The sequence below is a fragment of the Octopus bimaculoides genome, chromosome Z (assembly GCF_046866305.1).
Source record: "Octopus bimaculoides isolate indiv1 chromosome Z, ASM4686630v1, whole genome shotgun sequence".
NCBI lineage: Eukaryota > Metazoa > Mollusca > Cephalopoda > Octopoda > Octopodidae > Octopus > Octopus bimaculoides.
Window position 1 is genome coordinate 2,614,472 of NC_142944.1, and position 25,698 is coordinate 2,640,169.

General features: G+C 40.9%; 1 long non-coding RNA gene across 1 annotated transcript in view; it reads right to left on the reverse strand.

The window, feature by feature from the left end:
* LOC149132117 (uncharacterized) overlaps positions 1 to 21,681 on the reverse strand; it is a 75,269-nt gene extending 53,588 nt beyond the window's left edge. The window contains exon 1 of the long non-coding RNA XR_016244805.1: positions 21,587 to 21,681. This is a non-coding gene — a long non-coding RNA (uncharacterized LOC149132117). The remainder of the gene's footprint in view (positions 1 to 21,586) is intronic.
* Between the last annotated feature and the right edge of the window lie 4,017 nt (positions 21,682 to 25,698).

The following is a 25,698-nucleotide window of genomic DNA, read 5'->3' on the forward strand; positions in this document are numbered from 1 at the left end:
ACCAGCATCAGTTGTCAAGCAATACCGGGGGGGGGGGGGGGACAAACAGACACACACATACATATACATATACGACGGGCTTCTTCCAGTTTCCGTCTACCTAATCCACTCACAAGGCTTTGGTCGGCCCAAGGCTATAGTAGAAGACACTTGCCCAAGGTGCCACGCAGTGGGACTGAACCCGGGACCATGTGGTTGGTAAGCAAGCTACTTTATTTCATAAATATTTGCCATAAAGGCATTACAAAAAGGGGACGAACAAGGACAGACAAACATAAAAGGGGTGAAGTAGCTGTATCGATTAAATATTTACAATTTTAAATATACAATAAAATTGGATTATATTTATAATGTTCGATTGAAGCATTGCTCATTACAGATGCAATTTGTAATGGCTTTCCTGAAGGATAGGCATCCGATCACCAGGGTAGACCCCTTGCTTTTTCTTTCCCTTGTTTTTGGCTTCCACTTACCTGGTGCCAAACACTCCCAGCTTCCTCGCCACAGGCTTCCATATTCTCATGAATCTGTCTCGTGACAGATACCTCTTCTCCAGCCTGATCTCACTACTGAGGTGGTAACAAAAAAAGTCAACTAACCCCTGGCCAGATACAAAGGTATCCGTCACTATGCCTCTTACACGTGTCTTCCATACTGTTTCTTTCAGTATGGCTACTACGCAGGAAAAGCAAGCCTTCCTTTCCCTGTTGAGGGAAGGAGGCGGCACAATCTCGATGACAGATTCAGCTGATAGCTGTACTCTTCCCATCGATGACAACAGTTGTTCTGCGAAAACTATCAGTCTCGTTAATTCCGGACATTCCACGAATATGTGCAAGACGGTTTCCCTGTCCTGCCTGCACCTCGGACATGTCGGCAATACGGCACTTCCGTGCCTTGGCAGTTTATCACGAACAGGTAACACAACATGGAAGCACTGCCAAGCCAGGGATTTCTGGTAATTGTCCAGATACCCCGGCCCGAAAGTTCTTCTGAACAGGTTGGTCAAATGATTTTCATCATAGCCCAGGGTCTCCCCCAAGGTGTCTTCAGACCTAAATCCCACTAACCCGCTATAAAAATCCGCGGTGGAACTCCTGTTGCCGGCATTGCCTGCCCGAGAGAGTAGCTGAAGTGCCTGTCGGCACTCAAATTGCCAGTCCCCCAGCCTAGGTCTCTGCTTTATCCAATTACCAACGTCCGTTAAGGACGTTAATTGTGGAAGGTAGAACCGGACATGTGGTGACCACACCTGCTCTCCGTCCAGGTAAAGCCAAAGGTGCCTCAACCATAACGCAAATTTTCGCATCCTCAGCCCACCCTTTAGCGGTTTCTGGCAGCAGACAAAGCGCTTCACGAGTGGCTTTCCTCCCTTCCACAAAAAGCGGAAAAGGATTCTTTCCAACTTGTTCAGCCACAAATCGGGGCAAGGCACCACGGTCAGACGGTAGGTGATAACCGATGCTATAAACATCTGCACCACCTCCGCCTTTCCTAGCAAGGATAACGCCCGCCCAGACCAGGTCTGGGTTAGAGCAGTCACCCTGCTAGTCACCTCACTCCAATTTTTCTCTATCTGGAGGCCTGGCCCGAACCAGACTCCAAGCAGCTTAACAGGACCTTCCGTCCAACGCTCCACGACGTTATTGGACGGCATCGGCTTGCCCCTCCAGGTGCCGAGTTGCAAACTGATCGACTTGTCCTTGTTAACTTTTGCTCCTGCTACCGCCTCGTAACTTTTGATAGCCTCTTCCACCACTGGAAACTGGTCCTCATCCATCACGTTGATGGTGATGTCATCCGCATACGCCGTAGCTCCTCTTCCACACCATAGATCATGCGGTGCGCCCCCTATCGCCTCCAACTTCTGCAGCAATGGCTTGAGGGCCAACACATACAAAAGCGGAGACAGGGGACACCCCTGCTGCACTGAGCGCTCGATCCTGAACGGTTTCAAAAGGAAACCGTTCACTTTTACGACAGACTCGATGTCACTGTACAATCCAACAATCCAACCGTGGAAGGTCGGGCTCAGGCCAGCCTTCCCGAGGACCACCGCCAAATACCGATGGTCGACCCTATCGAAAGCCTTAGACTGGTCTAAATGTGGTAGGAAGAGCATAAACTGTAGAATCTAAGACATACTTTTTTTGACATAAAAATTGCTTATAAATAAATGACCAATAAATTGGAAATAAACTAATTTGACATGATCGCATTGTGATTTTGTAATTCCTCACTTATAGTAAGGCTAAATTTTGTTCTCTTTGCATCCAGTAATGGTTAACACACTGGTATTCAGTGTTCTTTATTATTGAAAGTGAGACAAAGAAACTATTACAAGTAAAACTGAGCAGCAAAAGCAGCTGGAAATATAAATTTTAGGATATAGGTCAACATGACATAGTTTTGTAAACTTTTTTTGTAAGAATTCTGGAAGAAGCTTTGTGAGACCACTACTGAGACGCTTGCGAAAAAAAGAAAACCGTTGCAAAACAGTTTATAGCAGAGACTCCAGCTAAGAAGATCTGAAGAAGGAATTGTAATTCCGAAATATCATCGGACTATAGATAACCAAATTACAACAGGTGTATAGTCCATTTCTTGTTTTATAGTGCATTGTTGTACCATTCTAAACTTTTTATTCTTGGTAAAATTATACGTTTTCACATTCGATTTGATTCTCTTCATCACACATACACACACACACACAAAGGTGTGAGTGTGTGTTTATGTGTATGCATGTTATATATATATATACATGATTGTTTCTGTTATGTAGGTTACGGTGGTGGGTTATGATTTGTAGCCAAAGTAAGAAACTGGTTGGAAAAAGTTTTGAAAGCTGTTGTCTCTACTGGCAATAGAGAGATTTTCTTCCAGAGTGAACACTAGATTATATGATGCTTTTCCATAAAGTTTCATGCTGCATTGTAGTAAGACATGCAAGTTGAATGCAGAGGATTTGCAAAGACTACAAAGAAATGAAGCAAATATGCTCTACTAGATGGGTAACATAAGTGTGTCTGAATAATGACCTATAAATGAGCTGAGAGCAAAACTAAGCATAAGAGGAGTTACATATAATGTGATTGAGAGGAGGTCAGAGCATACGATCAGGATGGATGAGAAAATCTGTATTAAGAAGCAGAGTCTACTAAAAATAAAAGGAATTGGTGATAGGCTGTGTGGGAGAAGATCTGCCTGCTTGTCCAGACATGGCCAAATGAACATTAAAAATTGTGTGTGAGTGTCTTATTAACTTTTATTTTTTGTTTCAGTCATTATACTGTAGCCATGCTGGAGCAGCACCTTGAAGGATTTTTAGTCAAACAAATCAATACCAATAGTTATTTTTTAAAGTCACTTTTGCTGAAACGTTAAGTTACAAGGAACATTACCATACCAACACCAATTATGAAATGGTGGCGGTGGACAAATACAGACACAAACATATGTACATAGATATATATATAAAGGGAGAACTCACAAAAAAAACAAAAGACAAAGACAGGTGGTGTAGACAACAAGCAGATGTATTAGTTTAAGACTTGGGAAGTGAAAAAGTCTGTAACATTTCGAGTTTATGCTCTTCCACAGAAAGGAACACAGAAATAAACAAGGAGAGAAAATAAAGAATGTGTAGTGGCTATCACACACACACACACACACACATATATATATATATATATGTATGTATGGTACAACAATGCACTATAAAACAAGAAATGGACTATACACCTGTTGTAATTTGGTTATCTATAGTCCGATGATATTTCGGAATTACAATTCCTTCTTCAGATCTTCTTAGTCCAGCTAAGAAGATCCGAAGAAGGTAACTCTCTTGAATACACCAGCAAGTTTTGTCTGTGATCTATGTTTTTTCCTTGTTAAGTTCTTTTTTGTTTTTTCTCTGCTTGTATGTACATTTTTACTTAAATATTGGTCCACAGCTTCTTCACCAACCCAACCTCCCAACCTGGCTTGTTCCCCTGCTCCCGCCCACGCTACTGCACTTGCCTTTACCTCTCCAACACCACCCTCCTCACCGGCACTCAGCATCGACCCTATCACAACACCGACTCCTTCGCCTGCACTTCTACCACTATTATCTATTGCATTTCCTGCTCTCTCTGCCATTTTCTGTACATCGGACAAATGGGATGCCACTTGGCTGACCGGTTCATGGAACACTTCTGAGACATCTGCCTCGGCAATGACACGCCATTTCCACTCTACCAGTCACACTTTGCAACACCTGTCTATGTTTGGATTGTCCTTGCACAGGGGCCATCCAGACTCCTGTTTGTGCCATGAACAGGGATTAATCTCCTCTCTTCGCTCCTTTGTGCCACATGGGTTCAACTCTCCTCCCCTCTTCATCTAACCTCTTCCCCTTGCCTCTCTCCCCCTCCATCCTACTTCCTCCCACCCACCTCTCCTCTCTTGCTCTGACTCTTACTTCTCTTCACCCCTACTCTTCCTCTCTTCTCTCATATCCACCTTCCTCTTCCCCCTTCTCCCTTCATTGTCAACCCTCCCTCATAATCCCACCCCACCCCTACACATCCTACCCACCTTCCCCATCCCATCCCTTAAACCCTCTCCCACATACTCCATCTCTACCTCCACCCTCTGCCTACTCACATACGCCACCTCTACCCCCACACTCAGCCTAACCCACACTCCACCTATGCTTTCCCCACTCTCGCCTCCACACACCTCCCAACACCATCACACTACACCATACCACACAACACATCACATCACAACACACCACTACGCACACACCAGCACTGACCAATTCCCATCCCCACATTTTCACACCTACACATATACACATCAAGATCACCAGCCCTCTTTCACATGCACATATGTACTCTCTTACACACACGCACCTTCTTTTTAGGATCACTATATATAGATATATATATATATATATATATATACACACGCACACACATACTTTGATACTTTAATAGGTTTCGGCCAGTATTGGCCCAGGCAATGTCTAACTTAATAGCACCACCTGGCAAAATCATTCAAATCAGGAATTAGATAACATGGCTGACTCAAGGAGAGAGTTATTGGGCGATCCTTAGGTACAAGTTTTCTATATGCCAACTCGTTTGACAATTGTTAGGCAATTTCCATAAAGAAAGAGGGAAAGGACGTTAGTCAGCAACAGCTTTGATCTGTTAGGTAGCAGACAGCAGGGAAACCCATCCCTTAATAACACATGCCAGTTATCTCTCTTTCCCCTTCCCTTCCCTCTCTCTTAAAAACACATGTCACTTATCTCTCGCTTTCTCTCTCTCTCTGTCTATCTCTTTCACACTCTCTCTCTATCTATCTCTTTCACACTCTCTCACTCTATCTATCTCTTTCACACTCTCTTAAAAACACATGTCACTTAGGGTTAGGGTTAGGGTTAGGGTTAAAGATAGAGAGAGAAAGCAAGAGATAACTGGCCTATGTTCTTAAGAGAGGGGGTCCCTGCTGTCTGCTACTTAACAGATCAAAGCTGTCGCTGACTAACGTCCTTTCCCTCTTTCATTACGGAAATTGCCGAATTGATGTAAACAAACGCTGAAGCAAAAAGGAGGATTGGTATCGAAAGATCGCCAGTTATTGTTTATGGAAACATATCTGGGTGCAGGAGATTTATCCGGGATTTTTTGAAGGAATTTGTTCAAAGACTTCTTGAATTTTATGGGGTTTGTTTCTGCTTTAATGTGTTTTGGGGTAATGTTAAAGAGAGTAGGGCCAATTGAGATGAAATAATTGTGCCATATTGTTGTTATGTGATATGAGTATGGTTTATGCTGTGGGTGGATAGTATGGGGTTCAAATCTTGGGTGTATCTTAAAGGCAATGCCAACATCATTTGGGCAATGCTGATGGAATATTTTCCACATCATGCAGATGATGTAGTGTTCACAGCGGCATAGGAGAGAATAAAGCTTGAGCTTTTCTAGTCGACCCCAATAATCAAGGTCTGTCATGCCATCTATCTTTTTTGTAATTGACCTTTGAGGTGCTTCAAATTTCATGATAGTTTGTTTTGAGTGAGGAGACCACAGTGGACAACAGTGTTCAAGGTAGGGTCAGAAAAAAGTAGAGAAGAGAAGGATAATAGTGTGGATATCTCTTGACTGGAAAGTTCTGAGAATCCAGGAGAACATTCTGCGGGCCATGTCAACTTTGCTGTTTATTATATATATATATATATATATATATATAATACACTTTATTGAAATAATGTTTCCCCAAAATTAAACATACTTATAGAAACTAACACACACAAAACATATACACACATATATACAAACAATTCACCCACATACATACTCTCACAGATACAGAAATATTTTACCTAAATATCCTTAATAAACCTAAACATTCACATACAGACATACTTATTGAACCTTACACGGAAAATACAATAAATTTCTTCAAATTCAGTGGCTAACCCAAGCAGTCTTGGATGAGTGGATTTATCTTTTGATATCTTGATAAGTGTAGAAAGCATGTTTTTTCTTTGAAAGACCATGTAGATTTTTTTAAAGACTTCAGGGAGACCACCTTTATGAAATGTTGCAGTATAGAATGTGGCCCTCTTGTGCTCAGGGCCCCCTTTGGTGCGGCGTCCAATTGGGAACAATCGGTCTAATCAGCTTAAGGCTGGCCCTGCTTGAAGGACCGTCACCGAACAACTGACGAACTTGTTGATAAGACTGGTGTGTCTTGGAGGTCCTGCCAATAAAATTTGAGCGAGGAATAGTGAATTAAAAGAGCTGCAGCAAAATTTGTGCCTTGCTTGCTCATGGAAGATGAAGAGCAGTCATGAGTGAATGTGTGTCATGAACTGAAAGAACAGTTGGAAGTTGATCCAGACCTTTTTTTGAAGGTCATCACTGGTGATGAAAGCTAGAACTACGGAATTTGCAGATGTGGAAGAGGTGAAGGAAAAAATGGCGGAGGCATTAATAGGCATCTCTTTGCAAGCATTCCAGCACTGCTTAAATGGAGAATACTTTGAAGGCGATAAAAGTGTAAATATGTAAAACTAAGTGAATAAAATAATATTGCAAAATTCTGGTCTCCTTTGGGTATCCCTTGTATACATATGTATTAAAATTTTGAGTTAGAAGTAGCTCTCTAATGTTAACATCATCTGTGTCAAATACTTAATATATGCATGTTGTTAAGCACTCTTAGGCTGTAGTATATTGTACATGGGAGGTCCCTTTAAAGATGTACAGTGTTAAAAAATCACTCCCAATGGTGAACAAGAATGACACTTATCTTTTATTCTTTTACTTGTTTCAGTCATTAGACTGTGACCATGCTGGGGCACTGTCTTCAACAATTTTTAGTTGAATGAATTGACCCCAATACTTATATTTCTTTAAAGCATGGTACTTATTCTACTTTTCTGTTTTTAGTAAACCTCTGAGCTACTAGGGACATAAACACACCAACACCAGTTGTCAAGTGGTGGTGCAGGACTAACACAAACATTAAAACATACACACACACGTGTGTGTGCGTGTGTGCATGTGAATGTGCGCTTGTGAATGTGTTATTACAATCTTGAACAAATGTCTGAATAGATTAATAAAAATAAGGATTTATACTGTAACCAATTATGTAAATGACAAATATATCTAATATATAAGGATGGTGGAGGCACATGGCCTAGTGGTTAGAGCAGTGGACTTATGGTTGAGGGATTGCAGGTTTGAATCTCAGACCAGGCAATGTGTGTGTTTATGAGCAAAACACCTAAGCTCCATGTGGCTCAGGTAGAAGATAATGGCAAACTTCTGCTGACTCTTTTGCCACAGTTTTCTCTTACTCTCTCCTCCTGCATATAGCAGCTCACCTGAGACAGACTGGTGTCCTGTCCAGGTGGGGAACCTATATGTCAATGAAACTGACAAACCAGCTCTTATGAGCCAAGCATGGCTTGAGAAGGAACAAACAACACAATAAGAATGGCAGATAACAAGAATAGCAGAATAGCAGGTAAAAATTTGGGAAAAAGTAAATTTATTCCATACTGCCCAGTTCCTATAGTACATTGTTCCTTTGCTCCAGTTTTAACAGTAGTGCAGTGAGGTGTTATCCAAATACCAGGTTTCCCCTTTACAGAAACGTCTCTTCCCTCATCATATGTGGGCATTGCTTGATGCTTGCAATGTATTCCTGAGACTGAGCTTTGAGTTAGATAGAATGACAAAACAGCAGGCATATTAGATGCATACTGCATACACAAAATATGACTTGAAGCTCATCCATCTTAGTTGAATATCTATGAATAATTTCTGATGATCGTGAATGCCATTGTTTTGCTAACCTTGTTTGTATTTCTCATGAATTTCTTGAAGTTATTGAAGTCTATTTTTGCAATTTATAAAGTACGTTATCTTAAATTATTCAGTGTATCTTACATATCAGCAGAAGGTGAGTACTTATATTTTCTCTCTTCTAAGTAGAAATGCTTACACAGCATAGTAGAAATTTCAGCTCATTCTCAGAGTAAAGAATTGATGAAAAAAATTCAAATAAAATAGCAAAATAAGTCATTCACTAAGAAAAGGGCCCCAGCAAAAACCTCCTATTAGTTAACAATTAAACTGTCAAGTTTTTGTCAGATTTGCTTGAGCAAATTTAAAATAGCATGTCAAGTCTGTATTTTGAAAAATAAATAGACTTGAAGTTGTTTTGCTATATATATATAAGTATCAACAGGTGAAATTCTCGGACCTTGAATCACTCTATTGCTTCTGCTAAATATTAATAAAAATATACATATACTCATATATTGATTTCTATTTTTCCTGTTTGCATTAACATCTCTCTCTCTCTCTCTCTCTCTCTCTCTCTCTCTCTCCTCAACTCACATGTTATCCTATAGTAATTTACAGTTACATGTGCAACATCCACCATCGACAATTTCCTGTACAGTTAGGTGTCAAGTAAGAAAACTTCAAATTTAGTATATTTATTCAAAATATAAACTGGAATATATTTTACAAAAAACAAAAAGCACAGAAAAAAAGAAAAAGGGAGAGAAAAAAAAAGCAAGAAAAACTATGTCATAATGACCTATTTCTTACTTTTCAACTCTGCATTTTTTTGACAAATATAATATTCATGTGCCCTGCGTGTGGTGTTCAGGCAATAGTTCTCTCTTTTTCTATTTGTGTATGTGTGTGTGTGTGTGTGTACACATATATGTACACACGCACATATACAAGTTATCACTTCCAACATTAGCAGAAGCAAGGCTACATAATATATAGCAATATATTACTAGTTATGTCATAAAAGTAGTTGGAATATTACTGTTAGTTTCAACTCAAATATTATCACTGGACAATATTGTCAAGTCTTCTGAGATGCTGATTGGAGGTGCATAGCCTCTTTAGTGTTGGGTTATAAGGTTATATAGATTCTAGGTTCGTTTGGTGGAGGCTAAAACGGAAACAAAATTCAGTAAATATTTTGGGGAAAAAAGAACAAAAAGGAGAGTTATTCCCTATGGTTTGACGTTAGTGAAGAATGAAGTACATAGGCTGTGTGTGTATCATTCTCTAGTACAAAATGGGACTTTGGCCATGTGATGCAGAAATGAATTTGAACTCATGAAAGCAGTATCTAAGTTCAGGAAAGCACCCAGGATGTGTGAATTTTTCAGAATGATCCTCTTCTCATCAAGCAGGATCAGAAAGTGTATCAGAGAAAATCATGATGTCAAAGGAGGGAAGTGTGTTCACATGGATGATGCTTCACTTGCAGTTAGTGATTCTGCAAGGAAAGAGGCTTGGAATTACCACTATGAAAGGCTGCTAAATGTAGAGAATGAATGCTAGAAGGAGAGTCTGCCTTATGTGGACCTAATAGAGGGACTGGCAATCTGAATCAACACCAGCTTGGTAGATAAAGCAATTAAGGTTACAAACACAGGGAAAGCTGCTAGCCCTTCAGGAATCACTAGTGACAACATCATCATCGTTTAACGTCCGCTTTCCATGCTAGCATGGGTTGGACGATTTGACTGAGGACTGGTGAAACCGGAAGGCTACATCAGGCTCCAATCTAATTTGGTAGAATTTCTACAGCTGGATGCCCTTCCTAATGCCAACCACTCCGAGAGTGTAGTGGGTGCTTTTACGTGCCACCAGCACGAAGGCCAGTCAGGCGGTACTGGCAACGGCCACACTCAAAGTGGTGTCTTTTACATGCCACCTGCATGGGAGCCAGTCCAGTGGCACTGGCAACAATCTCGCTCGAATGTCCTTACATGTGCCACCGGCACAAGTGCCAGGGCACAGGTGCCAGCACGATTTCGCTTTCGCTTGCCTCAACATGTCTTCGCAAGCCGAGTTTCTGTGTCCAATGAAGGAGACGACGTTGGCGTGGGTGCCATTCGTCGAAATTAGTTCAATTTCACTTGCCTCAACAGGTCTTCGCAAGTGGAGTTTAGTGTCCAACGTAGGAAGGTAGGCATCCTGGCAGAGGCCTTGGATTTAGGTCTCACTTGGCTTGCCGGGTCTTCTCATGCACAGCATATTTCCTAAGGTCTCAGCCAGAAGTCATTGCCTCGGTGAGGCCCAATGTTCGAAGGTCGTGCCACGCCACCTCATCCCAGGTATTACTGGGCCTACCTCTTCTGCAGGTTCCTTCAACTGCTAGGGTGTGGCACTTTTTCACACAGCTATCCTCATCCATTCTCACCACATGCCCATACCAGCGTGAACGTCTCTCTTGCACACCACAACTAATGCTTCTTAGGTTCAACTTTTCTCTCAAGGTACTTACACTCTGTCTAGTATGCACAGTTTTACTCCCTGGAATGTGGCAGAAGTTGTTTTCTGCACATTTACTGTGTTTATAGCTCCTGAACATCTGCCACATACAAAAACTAACTTCCTAGTTAACCTTCCTTTGATATTTCTGCACCTCTTATGTGTCCATAGCTTGCACTGGGTGCATCTTATAGAGTTCCTACCTACACCTTTTCTACAGATCGAGCAGCGCCATCTACCTGAAGGGGTTTGTGTTTTGTCTACCTTCCTACTTATTAGGACTTTGGTTTTAGCTAGGTTGACTCTGAGGCCCTTCGATTCTAGTCCTTGCTTCCACACCTGAAACTTCTCCTCTAGTTCTGATAGTGACTCAGCAATTAGTGCAAGGTCATCAGCATAGAGGAGATCCCAGGGGCATCCTGACTTGAATTCCTCTGTTATCGCCTGGAGGACTATGATAAATAGGAGGGGGCTGAGGACAGAGCCTTGGTGGACCCCTACCTCCACCCGGAATTCTTCACTGTACTCATTGCCAACCCTCACCTTACTAACAGCGTCTCTGTACATGGCACGTACAGCTCTCACTAACCATTCTTCTATCCCTAGTTTCCTCATTGACCACCAGATGAGGGATCGGGGAACCCTGTCGAAGGCTTTCTCCATGTCAACGAAAGCCAGGTACAGAGGTTTATCCTTGGCTAGGTATTTCTCCTGAAGCTGTCTTACCAGAAATATAGCATCAGTGGTGCTTTTCCCAGGTACGAACCCAAACTGCATCTCATCTAAACTGACTCGCTCCCTAATTAGTTGGGCTATGACCCTCTCCGTGACTTTCATTACCTGATCTAAAAGCTTCATACCTCTGTAATTATTTGTATCTAGAGCGTCACCTTTACCTTTGTAGCAGTTGACTATGGTTCTGCGACACTAGTCATTCGGTATTACTCCTTCGTGTATCACTTGGTTAACAATATGGGTGACTAGGCCATAGCTGCAGTGATTCCTGATGGGCTGGGGGCCTTCCCTGTCTTCATGCTCTTAATTACTTTATCTACCATGGTATTATAAACAATAACATCATTGAAATTTAGAAGCTAAAAGATAATGCATAATTAATTCAAAAAAACATTACATTTGGTATAGTGATATCAACTCTAAAGGATTAAAAGACTCATCTATTTGGCTGACATGCTTAAAATATACAAGCATAGATATAAGGGTGTGCTGAAAAGTTCCTGGCTTTAAGAGTATCACAAAAGGCCTCGCTGGAGACCTAACGAACCAAGTTCTATTTACAGGGCTTAGAAAAACTGAAAGACTGTTGCAATAAGTATGTGAATCTGAGATGGGAATATGTTGGATGAAATCAACTCACTGATTCTTCAGTATTTTCTTTAACCCAAAGCCAGGAACGTTTCAGCATCCCCTTGTACATACACATGTCTGTATGTATATATATATATATATATATATATTTATGTGGAGAATGGAGCAACAAATACGAGAAGAAGCAATTCTGTTGGATTGAGGCAAGCCTATCATTTACCTATATATATATATATATATTCTTTTATTTTTTTACTCCTTTACTTGTTTCAGTCATTTGACTGTGGCCATGCTGGAGCACTGCCTCTAGTCGAGTAAATCAACCCCAGGACTTATTCTTTGTAAGCCTAGTACTTATTCTATTGGTATCTTTTGCCGGACTGCTAAGTTATGGGGACGTAAACACACCATTGGTTGTGAGGTAATGGTGTGTGGGGGGAGACAAACACAGACACACAAATACATACACATATACATATATATATATATATATATATATACAATGGTCTTCTTTCAGTTTCCGTCTACCAAATCCACTCACAAGGCTTTGGGTGGCCCAAGGCTATAGTAGAAGACACTTGCTCAAGGTGCCATGCAGTGGGACTGAACCCAGAACCATGTGGTTGGTAAGCAAGCTACTTACCACACAAGAGATACTAAATGATGATGATAATCTTTTCTACTAAAGGCACAAGGCCTGAAATGTTTGAGGAGAGGAGCTAGTCTAGTTCATTGATCCTTGTACTTGACTGGTGCATATTTCATCGACCCTGAAAGAATGAAAATCAAAGTTGACCTCCGCAGAATTTGAGCTCAGAATGTAAAAAATGGGCAAAATGCTTAGCATCGGCTTGTCTGGATCCTAACGATTCTGCTAGTTTGCTGCCTTATATGTACAATATATATATTCTTTATCTTTTACTTGTTTCAGTCATTGAACTATGGCCATGCTGGGCCACAACCTTGAAGGGTTTATATGAACAAATCAACCTCAGTACATATTTTTTATCAAGTCTAATACATATTTTATTGGTCTCTTTTGCCAAACTACTAAGTTATGGGTATGTAAACAAACACCAGTTGTCAAGTGGTGAGAAGGGGAGAAAAAGACAAGCACAAACACTCACACACACGCACACACACACACTTATATGTATGTGTGAAGGATTTCTTTTAGCTTTTGTCTACCAAATCTAAGGCTTTGGTTGGTTAAGGATTATAGTTGTAGACACTTGTCCAAGGTGCCACACAGTGGGACTGAACCCAAATCAACATGGGTTTGGGAAGCAAACTTCTTACAAAACACCTATACCTGCATAATAGATTATATGTAATATATAATATAAATCATACATACATGCATGCATACATACATACATACATATATAGTTGAAATTTACAGAAAAACAAAAGACGGAGACAGGTGTATAAACAGCAAGCAGGTGTATTAGGTGAGAAAGTCTTTTACGTTTCGAGCCTACGCTCTTCAAAAGAAAGGAACACAAGATAAACAGAGAGAATAAAAAAAATTTGTGGATTTAGCTGTCAATCATGGCGACTGGTTGGACAAAGGTAGTTAGATAGGAGAGCTAAGAAGAAGGGGAGATTATAAAGCACTGGTCATTCCAAAACAAAGGTGTGCTTGCGTGTGTGTGTGTGAGAGTGTGTAAGTGTGTGTGTGTGGATAGGGGCTAGTGACTTTGATGTGTGGATGTGTGTGTAAATGTGTGTATCTGTAATGTGTGCGTGTGTGGATGATGGTGTGGGTGCTGGGAAGTGGTCAGTGCTAGTGTGTTTGGAGTGGTATGGGGTGGTGCAATATGGTGTGGTGGTGTGGCAGAGGTGGAGGTGGGGATGTGAGGGTGAGGTGTGGGTTTGGGGTGAAGATGTGAGGGTAGGGATGGGGTATGTGGGAGTGGGGTGTGGATGGAGGGAGTATCAATGAAGAGAAGGTGGGTAGGAGTGAAGAGAGTAAGTAGGTGCCAGGGCAAAAGAGGAGAGGCATGTAGGAGTGAAGAGAGAAAATTGGTGTCAGATGAAGAGAGGAGAGGAGGAGATTCAGATAAAGAGGGGAGGGAAGTTGAGCCCATGTGGCGCAAAGGAGCGAAGAGAGAAGATTAATTCCTGTTCATGGCAAAGGTGGGAGTCTGGATGGCCCGTGAGACAATCCGAACATAGATAGGCATTGTAATGAATGACTGGTAGAGTGGAAATAGTGCGAGACCGGGATGTCATTGCTGAGTGTAATGTGTTGGAGGTGCTCTGTGAATTGGTCAACCAAGTGGCGTCCCGTTTGACCGATGTACAGAGAAGGACAGAAAGCACAGGTATATATATAAATGGAAATCGAACTAAATTTGTAGACTGCACCCATGCCAACGTCTCCTCATTGAACACTAAACTCGGCTTGTGAAGACCTGTTGGGGCAAGCAAAAGCGAAATTGTGATGGCACCTGTACCAGTAGATCATTAAGAGCACCAGCTGTCTGGCTTTCGTGCCGGTGGCATGTAAATAGCACCATTTGAGCGTGATCGTTACTAACGTTACCTTCCTGGCACTTGGGCACGTGAAAAGACAATCGAGCGAGTTCGTTGCCAGTACCGCTGGACTGGCTCCTGTGCAGGTAGCCCATAAAATACACCATTTTGAGCATGGCCGTTGCCAGTACCTCCTGACTGGCCTTCGTGTGGGTGACACGTAAAAGCACCCACTACACTCTCGGAGTGGTTGGCGTTAGGAAGGGCATCCAGCTGTAGAAACTCTGCCAAATCAGATTGGGGCCTGGTGTAGCCATCCGAATTCACCAGTCCTCAGTCAAATCGTCCAACCCATGCTAGCATGGAAAGCAGACGTTAAACGATGATGATGATGATGATGATATAAATATATATATTAAGTATATGATCTAAATTATGAAACTCTGAACTTTATAAGTTAAATCATATATGTAATACTTCTCTATAACGTTTCATATCCACACAAATTTACACTAGTAAATTTAAAAGTAAAATATGAAGAAACAATATTAGAAATCTTTTGCAATTACTCTAATTAAAGGTCAAACTTACATTCAACCTTTTAATATATATATATATAAACTTATATTATACATATATATATATATATATAAATATATTTATTTATATTATATATATACATCATCATCATCATCGTTTAACATCCGCTTTCCATGCTAGCATGGGTTGGATGATTTGACTGAGGACTGACGAACCAGATGGCTACGCCAGGCTTCAATCTGATTTGGTAGAGTTTCTGCAGCTGGATGCCCTTCCTAACGCCAACCACTCCAAGAGTGTAGTGGGTGCTTTTATGTGCCACCGGCACGAAGGCCAGTCAGGCGGTACTGGCAACGGCTACACTCAAAATGGTGTATTTTATGTGCCACCTGCACAGGAGCCAGTCCGGCGGCACTGGCAACAACCTTGATCGAATGTCTTTTCACGTGCCACCAGTACAAGTGCCAGGAAGGTGACACTGGTAACAATTACGCTCAAATGGTGCTATTTACGTGCCACCAGCACGGAAGTCAGACATCTGCTCTGGCAACGATCATGCTCGGACGGTGCTCTAAGCGCTCCTTTGAGAGAACATAAAATAATTCTCTTTTGGAATAATGGATCTCAATGCACACATAAAGCTATAAACAATAGCATATAAATTATTGGGATCAAAAACTCTTTTGAATAAAAAGGGTCAAAGGTTGTTCATGAGATTTGAACCTATATGTTCTGTAGACGTGACAGATATTCTACCATTGGACCAAAGTCAATTGTTTGAATTTCTCTGTCCATTTTAGAAGTTTTATTCTTATCAACATGAATTGTATTTGTTAATGTTATTAGAATTTTTCAACCGAATATTTACTTGCCGTTGTTTATAGCTTTTTGTATATGCTTCAAAATATATACTATTGCAAAACTGAATTATTTCATGTTCTCTTGAAAAATTTATAAAATTTCTTATGACATAAACAACATACAATTCTGGTTGATAAGAATATAGTTTCTCAGATGGATAGAGATATATTATATTGTATTTACACACACACACATGAACACTGTAATAAAATTGGGTCCCCTAATTTGAGGCTGTGTTAATAAGAGATAATAAAAACCAAAATTGGAAACTGAAACCGATAATAATGGTTTCAAGTTTTGGCACAAGGCCAACAATTTTAGGCGTAAAGATGGCGATTATATTGACCCTAGTGCTCAACAGGTACTTATGGACTCTGAAAGATTGAAAGACAAAGTTGACCTCGGTGGGATTTGAACTCAGAACGGAAAGAAACGCAAGAAATACTGCAAAGCATTTTGTCTGATGTGTTTGATAATAATCCTTTCTACTAAAGGCCCGAAATTTTTGGAGCAGGGACAAGTTGATTACAAGCAGAACTTGAACTCAGAATGTAGCAGCAGATGAAATACCAGGAAGCATGTTGCCTGGCGTGCTAACAATTCTACCAGCGCGTCGCCTTTGTGTTAATGATAATAATCGTTTCTACTCTAGACACAAGGCCCAAAATTACATATATATATATTCTTTTCTACTCTAGGCACAAGGGCTGAAATTTTAGCGGAGGGATCAGTCAATTAGATTGACTCCAGTACGCAACTGGTACTTAATTTATCGACCTGCAAAGATGAAAGGCAAAGTCAACCTCGGCGGAACTTGAACTCAGAACGTAGCAGCAGATGAAATACCGCAAAGCATGTCGCCCGGTGTGCTAACAATTCTGGCAGCTCGCCGCCTTTGTGTTAATGATAATAATGACAATTATGTGTATTCATAAAATAAATTTAAAAAAAGATCAATAACAAAACCGTTTAAATTGAGTATGTGGGATGACGTTATTGGCTGGGGAGCTGACCGGAACTTGAGAGCTGACCGGAGGAGGAAGGGCACGCAGGTGACATGCACACAGGCGGGGGACGATTGTGCCCTTTTCCATCAGGGAAGCCATGAGTGTAGGACGTGTTAGTGCTTTGACAAGGTGAGGGATAGCAGCTGCTATTTTTAGCGTTTCGGGACGGGCCACCTGGAAGGGTGCGTTACCACCGGAGAGATCTGCGTCAACGAAAAGAAGGTAGGTGTCTTACTTCTAATCTCCTGCATTCACTACAAGCTATTTCGGCACTCCACATAAGACGTCACCACGATGGCAGCTAAAATTAGGATCACCAGTGATATTATCAGGCCCTTTAATGGTGACGGCAATGTAGTGGCCTGGATGTGTAAAATCAGGCTTGTGGCGAGATTGCAAAGCATTAGCGACGTGGCAAGCCTTATGGCACTATATTTGGAAGGGAGCGCACTGACTCTATATCTCGAAATGGACGAGGAGGAAAGACTGAGAGAGGAGAAGATCGAGTGACGTCTGAGAGAGGCTTACACCAAGTGTGAGTATACAGCCTTTGTAAAACTAGGAATGATTAAATGGATGGGAGAGCAGGTGGAGGTGTGTAGGCTGACATGTTGGCTGGGTTTACAGGAGAAGGCCTGGACAGAGCAGCACGACTGGCATTCGTAAGTGGGTTCTCTGATGATGAAGGGATTCGACTGCAGCAATTGCCCAGGGGCAAAAAGATGACACAGAGCGAACTTGAGGCTCAAGCTTGCATGTTGATGTGAAACACTGGATGGAAGGCGATAGCGATGGCGGTGACAGAGGCACAAAAAGACAGATGACGGCTGGAGAAAGACACGAAGAAGCCTACCGTGCAACAACAGCGGCCGTTCTCAGGCTGGTGTTTTAAATGTCAGGGGTCGCACATGGCGAGGGAGTGTATGCAACCAGGGCCCGTCTGCTATCGATGCAGGCAGATAGGGCACATTGCCTGTGATTGTGACTAGGGAAATGACTGTGGGGAAGTTGCTGCCTTTTGAACTTTCCCCGCAAATGAGTAGAGGCGCTTGTGGAGACGCTGCCCATAATTGACGTCGAGGCTGAGGGGAAGACATCAAGGCCCTTGTGGATATGGGTTGCACAACCATTCTTGTGACTCCATGGGTGACGAAGAAAACGAATGGGGCAAGTAGCGTCTGGGTGGTTGACAGCAACGAAATCTTATGCAAGGGCAGCAGCAATGTAGAGATAGCGGTGTGAGGCGCGACACTAAGGCTGAAAGTAATTGTGATCAAACATGTGGTAGACAAGGTTGATGTGGTGAATGGGATGGATGCCATCAACCATCTCGATGGTGTCAGGATTGCAGGAGATGAGGCCATGCTCAGAATCGGGGGGGGGGGCATCGTGTGCTGTGAGTCAGGTTCGCCAGAGAGGTGGTGTTCGATGGTCAGCGGTGGATGATAGAGTGGCGATGGAAAGACGAGCCCCCGATGCTGAAGAACAGGGTGAGCTGCTACCATCGTACCCTGAAAGGTCACGCCAGGGTCGAGTTCAAAGACGAGGTAGAGAGATGGATCAAGGAAGGAGTCCTTATCCCGTGGAAGGAGGAGGTGGTGAGTGGAGTGCTACCTCTGATGGCAGTGGTGCAGTCAATGAAGGGAAAAGTCAGACTGGTGCTGGACTTTAGAGAACTGAACAACCATATATCATGCCATACGGGAAGCGAGGTGACAGATGTTTGTGGAAAGACGTCATGTGTGTGGAGACAGTTGACCAAAGCTGCGATGATTGTCGACTTGAAGTTGGCATATTTGCAGCTCCACGTGAGTGACAAACTGTGGCGATATCAGCAATAATTTTATTCAGCTGAATACACGTCACTGATTGGTTGAAATTACCGAAATACGACAACTTTAACACGAAATAACTTTGAAAATAGAAACTTTTCTTGACAACGCTAAGAGTAAAAGATGTTCTATATGACACATTCTACCAGTAAACGAAGTTTCAAAGTGTTTGGTTAAAGAAAATTAATTAATCGAGCTGCCCATGAAAAGGAAAAGATCCCTCAACTTGTACTTATTTTATTGACCTTGAAATGATGAAAGGCAAAGTCAAACCCATAGGAATTTGAACTCAGAACGTAACGTTGAACGAAATGCCGCTAAGCATTTTGTCCAGCATGCTAATGATTCTCCTAGTTCATTGCCTTCTAACGTCCAATAATAATACTAGCTTAAGGAAAATGGATCTAAGTCAGTGGTTCTCAACTGGAATCCATATAAGATTTTGCTGTTAATGAAAAATATTTTAACAATATTTTTTTTATACAATTCCTAATAATATTTAATTACAAAAATATAATAGGATTTAAAGAAAAAAATTGAACAGCTTGGGGAGTCCAGTAGGATAAAACAGGAATCAAAGAGGGTCCATAGGGAACAAAATGGTTGAGATACACTGATCTAGATGAACAGTTACTTTTTTGGGGTCGGAACTTATGGACTGAGTTGTGCTTTCAGATAGAGTGTCAAACTAGCAGCTTAAGCCGCCGCTTCTACGAGGTCTGGTAAATAAAATGACGAGACATTTTCAGTAAGCACTTTTATTTATCATTAAACTACAAATCAACTCTGTCTCCTTCAAAATAGTTCATCTGGGAAGCGATACAGTGGTCAAGATGTTGTTTCCACTCTTCACAGCAGTGCAAGAACTTAGAAACTGGAATAGCCTTAAGCTGGTCAGTAATAGTTTTTTCATGCTTTCCAACATGCCAAAATAATGCTCTTTGAGGTGAATTTTTAATTTCGGGAAGAGAAAAATGTCACATGGACTCAGGTCAGGCAAATATGGAGCTGAGGGACAACAGGGATGCTTTTCCGTGCTCAAAACTCTGTAATCAAGAGCCGTGTGACAAGGCGCATTGTCATGATGCAGCATCTAGGTGTCTGATGTTTGACCACATTTGAGCAACCAGTTTCTGCAGCCTTTCAAGAACATCATGGTTAAAATGCTGATTGACCGTGTCTTTGAGGCACAAATTCTTTATGAACGACTCCATTGCTATTAAAAAAGCAAATGAGTATGGTTTTGATTTTCGATTTGCCATTCTCACTTTTTTCGGTCGTGGCGAGTTTGCAGTGTGCCACTCCTGACTTTGGCGTTTTGTTTCTGGATCATTAAAAAATCCATGATGACTGCGAAAAAATTTGGGTCATTTTCAATTCATTCAACGAGATCATAGCACACTTCCCTTCCTATTGTCTTTTTGTTCAAGAGTGAGATTATCGCAGAAATTTCCTTCATTCCTAATTCGGCGGTCAAAACTTGATAAATGGTGGTGTGATTCCAATTCAGCTTCTCTGCAATCAATCTGATGGTTAACCAACGATCAGATCTCATGAGGTCTCTGATTCGTTTCACATTTTCCTAATTTCTTTAAGTTGACAGCCTTCTGGACAGAGGGTCTTCTTCAACAAATTCTTGGCTTGCTACAGAGGCTTTGAACCATCTGAAGACCTGTACTCTTTATAAAGCAGTCTTCCCATAAGCCTGTTGAAATTTTTGCCCAAGTTTCAGTGGCATTATGTTCGAGTTTGGAACAAAACTTGATCGCAGAGCGTTGCTCGTAACTGTGTTCGTTAGTTTTCAGGACACACAAAACAAAATCACCTCACCAAACGTGCATTCACAGTTCACCTGTTAGCACCAAGTGGTTGCTGCTTCAATTGAAGTTATAAGAGTTCGTTGATGTGGCAACACCATAAAGGGAAACCCCGCATTATTGCCAGATCGAACGCTATGAGACTAGTCTCATTACTTTATTTACAGACCTCGTATGTGTTGTCCAAAGAACAAAAACTCTGATTGACCGTCAACGCAACTAACTGTTTGATGGCGAGTGTCCTTAATTTATTGACAACGCTACCAACCGATGTAGAATTTCGCAAATAAACCAGAAAATTAATAAAACCAAATGAAAGTTTTTAGTAAAAGCAAAATATAAACTAAACATTAACACCCAGATTCGTAACCGCAGGCCGTTGAAGGAATAATTGTCTCGTTACGGCAAGGTATTGTCTGTCTGCTAAGCAGTTGACATTTTGTTGGGGCTGAAATGATTTGTTGTCGTCCAATTGTGACTTGAGAAGTTAACGAGCGCAACCGCTTTTGTTGACATGTAGAAGTGTACATGATGAGTTACTTTTATTTTTTTATCATGTGTATATATTATGGAGTGACAGCCAAATGTCTAGCCTAATGGGTTATACCGAGATGAAGCAAGCCTGTTACAGGTTCTGACAAGAAATTGTGTAAAAAAGTGCGCTTCTGCTTGCACAAATAAGACAAAATGTTTGGTCAGGAAGAAGTAAGATTTAAACTGACCAATACTTGATATATAGTGCACTCTAAGAATATCAACGTCTGCGGTAGACATTTGAACTTTAATGTATTTGGACGTTAAATCATGTAAAACGAAAGACAGACTTTAAACTGTGCAGCAGCTACATGAAGATGATGGGCGACCAGTATAACATGGGAAATATAGTTTGCGATATATTTTCTACTTACCACTAAAGTTCACTTCAAGTGACAGAATGTTGTTATAGACATAAAATTTGTATTCCGACGTTAGGAAATGTGGAGTGTGTTGTTAATGGATGTCGATTCCTTCTTGAAGCGTCCAAAGAAACGAGCGTTCCTTTGCGATTAGAGAGCAGAGGAACGCTAGGTTGGACAGAAAAAGAAGGAAAGCAAAATCCATTGTATATATACATATATGTATGTGTGCGTCTATATGCGTGAATATATTATATTACATGTGTGTGTACATAATACATACATACACATATGCATACATACATACATACACACGTACATACACACATGCATGCATACATACATACATACAGGCATATATTTTTCGACATACAAACGCGTTCATTTTGTGTGTGTGCGTGTATGCGCGCGCGCGTCTGTATGTATGTACGTGCTGTGTTGTGTGAATATGTTTATGTTTGCATGTCTATTTATCTATCTGTCATCTATCTATCTATCTATCTATCTATCTATCCATACATTCATAGATACGTACATGCATATGTAGTAACGCTGTGCGCATGCGTAGTCTCACGCATGCGTGGAATTAAACAAGCAAGCTTTCCCGCTTAATTCTATCTCTTTCTCGGTCGGCCGGCCATGAGCATGGACGTGTCAAGCAGTGTCTCCAACATTCCAACTCTGGAGACAGTCTCTTTACGTGTTTAGCTGTCTCTCTCCATCTTTCGGACTTACGCTCGACAGCTCGCTTACATCTACATAACAACGTCCCAACAACTATGCTCACACACAGAGAAGCTGTAACAACAAACAAGAGCTAAAGATGTATATATTTACCACCTGAATAAATGTTGTTTAAGTTGATAGTCTGGAGTTCAGCGTTCCGTTTAATTTCTAATTTTATATAGGAAAGTCAGGTATACATCTAATGATGTATAACCAACTTTCCTATACATACATACACATAGACATACGTACATTCATACATACATACATACATACCTGCATGCATACGATAAACACATGTTTGTTATTTTAAAGTTCCTACACACGTTTCACCATTATGCTTGGAGCCCTGCGATAGAAGTTTCAAATGCATATAAATGCTCAAACATAACAAGACTTCAGGGAACACTGCATTGCATCAAGTTACAAATAGATGTATAAGCCATAATGGGGAAACGCGCGGATGAATTTTCAGTGACTGGAAGAGACCAGATGGTCTTGCCCTCTCTCCCTGAGTAAGAATTAGGTGTCTCATCTGGGATGTCACAGTCTGTGACTCCTTTATTCCCTCCCATGTGTTGGATGCTGCGGTATATGGAAGGGTCACTGATTCCGTAGTCGAACAGAACAAAATCCTTAAGTATCGAGACCTGTAAGAACAATTTCTTCCAGCCTGTGGCGTTTGAGACATTTGGTTCAGTAGGTTCCGTCGAACTTTGAGTTGTGCAACCAATTGAGGCACTTGGTGTTGAATTGATGTCTTTTTTTCCTTTTTTCTCTGTTCCTCATTTTCCTTTTTCTCCCAGTTTTGGATTTGTATTTTCAATGTGGCTTTGTATTATATATATATCTGCATTTGTATTATATATTTGTACCAGCTAGCCCCGTGCCGTAAAAAATCATGGCTAATTCTAGTATTTTATATATAAATACTAGTCATGTGACTGCAGCCATGCTGACGCACCGATTTTTGTCTAATATGTCGACTCCAAGATTTATTCTTTGTAAGCCTAGTACTTATTCTATGGGCATGATTTGCCAAATGGCGGATCTTTTTTAAAACGGGGGCCACATTTTTCATTAACAAAACACTTTGAAACTTGGAACACTGGTAGAATGTGTCATATAAAACATCTTTTTCTCTTAGTCTTCTTTAAAAAAAAAGAAATCCATAAGTTATTCCATGTTAAAGTTGTCGTATTTCTGTAATTTCAACCAATCACTGACGTCCATTCAGCCGAGATACATTAAGTGCCGACTACATAAACAAACGATTCTGAAACAATTAACCCTAACCCTAACCCTAACCCTAGGGTTAAAGCAAATTTAAAATGAAAAAAGCAAATAAAACGAAGGTATGGAGATTAAATACGCTTTACATCGCTTAATCAGCCAAAGGAGTAAATATAAACAACTGAATACTTGTCAGTGATTGGTTGAAATTATCGAAATAAGACAATTTTTTACATGAAATAAATTCGAATACAAAAATATTTTTCTGTTCTATAACACAAAATTGATAAGTATACGAAGTTTGAAAGTCTTTCCGTACCAAAAACACTACGTAAAACATTAATGAAAACTGTGGCCCCCGTTTTAAAATAGATCCCAAATGGCTAAGTTACGGGAGACGTAAAAACAGCAACATCGGTTGTCAAGCGATGGTGGGAGTACGCACACGCACACACACACAGATATATACATGAGGTAATAGTTTCACTTTAATAGTTTCGGAATTAATAGTGAAAGTATTAAACTGAAAGTATCTCAGTTTCACTTTTGACACGTAATACTGAAATAATGTAAGAAATAAAAGATTGCTCTGGGCTCGCATTAAGCAAGAAGTTGAAAACTTTTTTAAACCATGACACTGTTATGTCCACTACTCTGATTGGTTGGTATTGGTGCAACTTGTCTCTTGCTCTATTGCGCGCCAATATGCAGAAGTAGCAGCAACAGCAGAAACAAAAATAATAACAACTGTATCAACAACAACATCAGCAGCAACATGAACAAGATTGAAAACAACAGCATAAAGAACAATGCAATTATAAATGGTAACTGTATGGAAAACAACAACAACAACGACGACATCATCAACAACAACAGCATAAAGAACCTCAAAAACGCTATATCTTTTTCGAGGGCAGTGAACCAATGGACCGTCCATTCAGTTCAAGATTTGAAAAATAAAGCACTTCAACACAAAAATGATATTTCGCAACCAGGTGTTATGTGTCTTAATGAAGAGGGGAAAAAAACCTCTCCGAATGACAAACAATTGTCTAGAAATCTTTCTCTTGCAAGGAGAGGAAACTTAAATTTCCTACTCCAGCAGAAACTGAAAAATGCCTCCAAGATGTGTGGCCCTCAGTGCTACACATATTCAAAATTAAGCAGTACGGAACGGTAGCTGCTGTATGCAGCAGTAAGCAAGAATTCAGAAGAGTGGCTACTATAACTTACACGTCCCAAGCTTTTGTGATGATTCCTCTTTACATGGATAAAAGGTTGACTTGAATTCAAGTCAAGAACGTGCCAGTTCACTGTGATCCGGCGAGAGTTTTAGCCATTCTGGAAGAGGATGAGGAGATTGTGAAGGTGATGTCCACCCCACAACTCAACAGGACTGGAATTCTTATAGAGTTCCAGATACTAGTTTCTTCAGAGGAAATAAATCGCATTACCAATTTTTTCTGTTTCAGGGAATGCAAACAGATGCCAGTTTCTATAGAGGAAAAAAAACCGAAGTGTTTTGTGTGTGGGAATATGAACCACCTCAAAGCCTTTTGCTCCACGGTGGTGAAAGCAAGAAGCTCTCCACTGTTACTACCAAATCCTCAAGGAGGGGACAAAACTATTACCTCACATCTGCCTCCTTCCTCCAACTCCAGCTTCGCAAAAGCAAAGTCCCCATTGACATCACACCAAAAACCCTATGCCAAATATAAGAAAAAAAAAACTGAATATGAAACAAACAGACGCTGGTCCAAATTGAAGGCCCTAAGACATGGCGGTAAAAAACAAAATCGATAACAACATCAATTTAAAAACAAATCAACACCAATGTTACCATCTTCATCACAAGACAACCCGTTTTCACAAACACATTCGCAACCATAAAAGACATGGAAACAAAACGAAACACCTGAAAAACAAAATGACCAACAGCTACAATCTTGGGTACGTACTTTCTTCATCAACTTCACTGTTGTTCAGAAAAGCAACATTGAATTGATTGAGGAAGTAATTAATAACAAAAACATTGCAACTAGTGGAGAAGGTTTTGTGGAACTCCTTCCGAAAACTCCAGGGAAAGAGTATTAATCCAAACAGATATGGGTACCTATCTGGATTTGAAACAGAAATTTGCCCCAGACATTGGAGGGTTTAGTAAA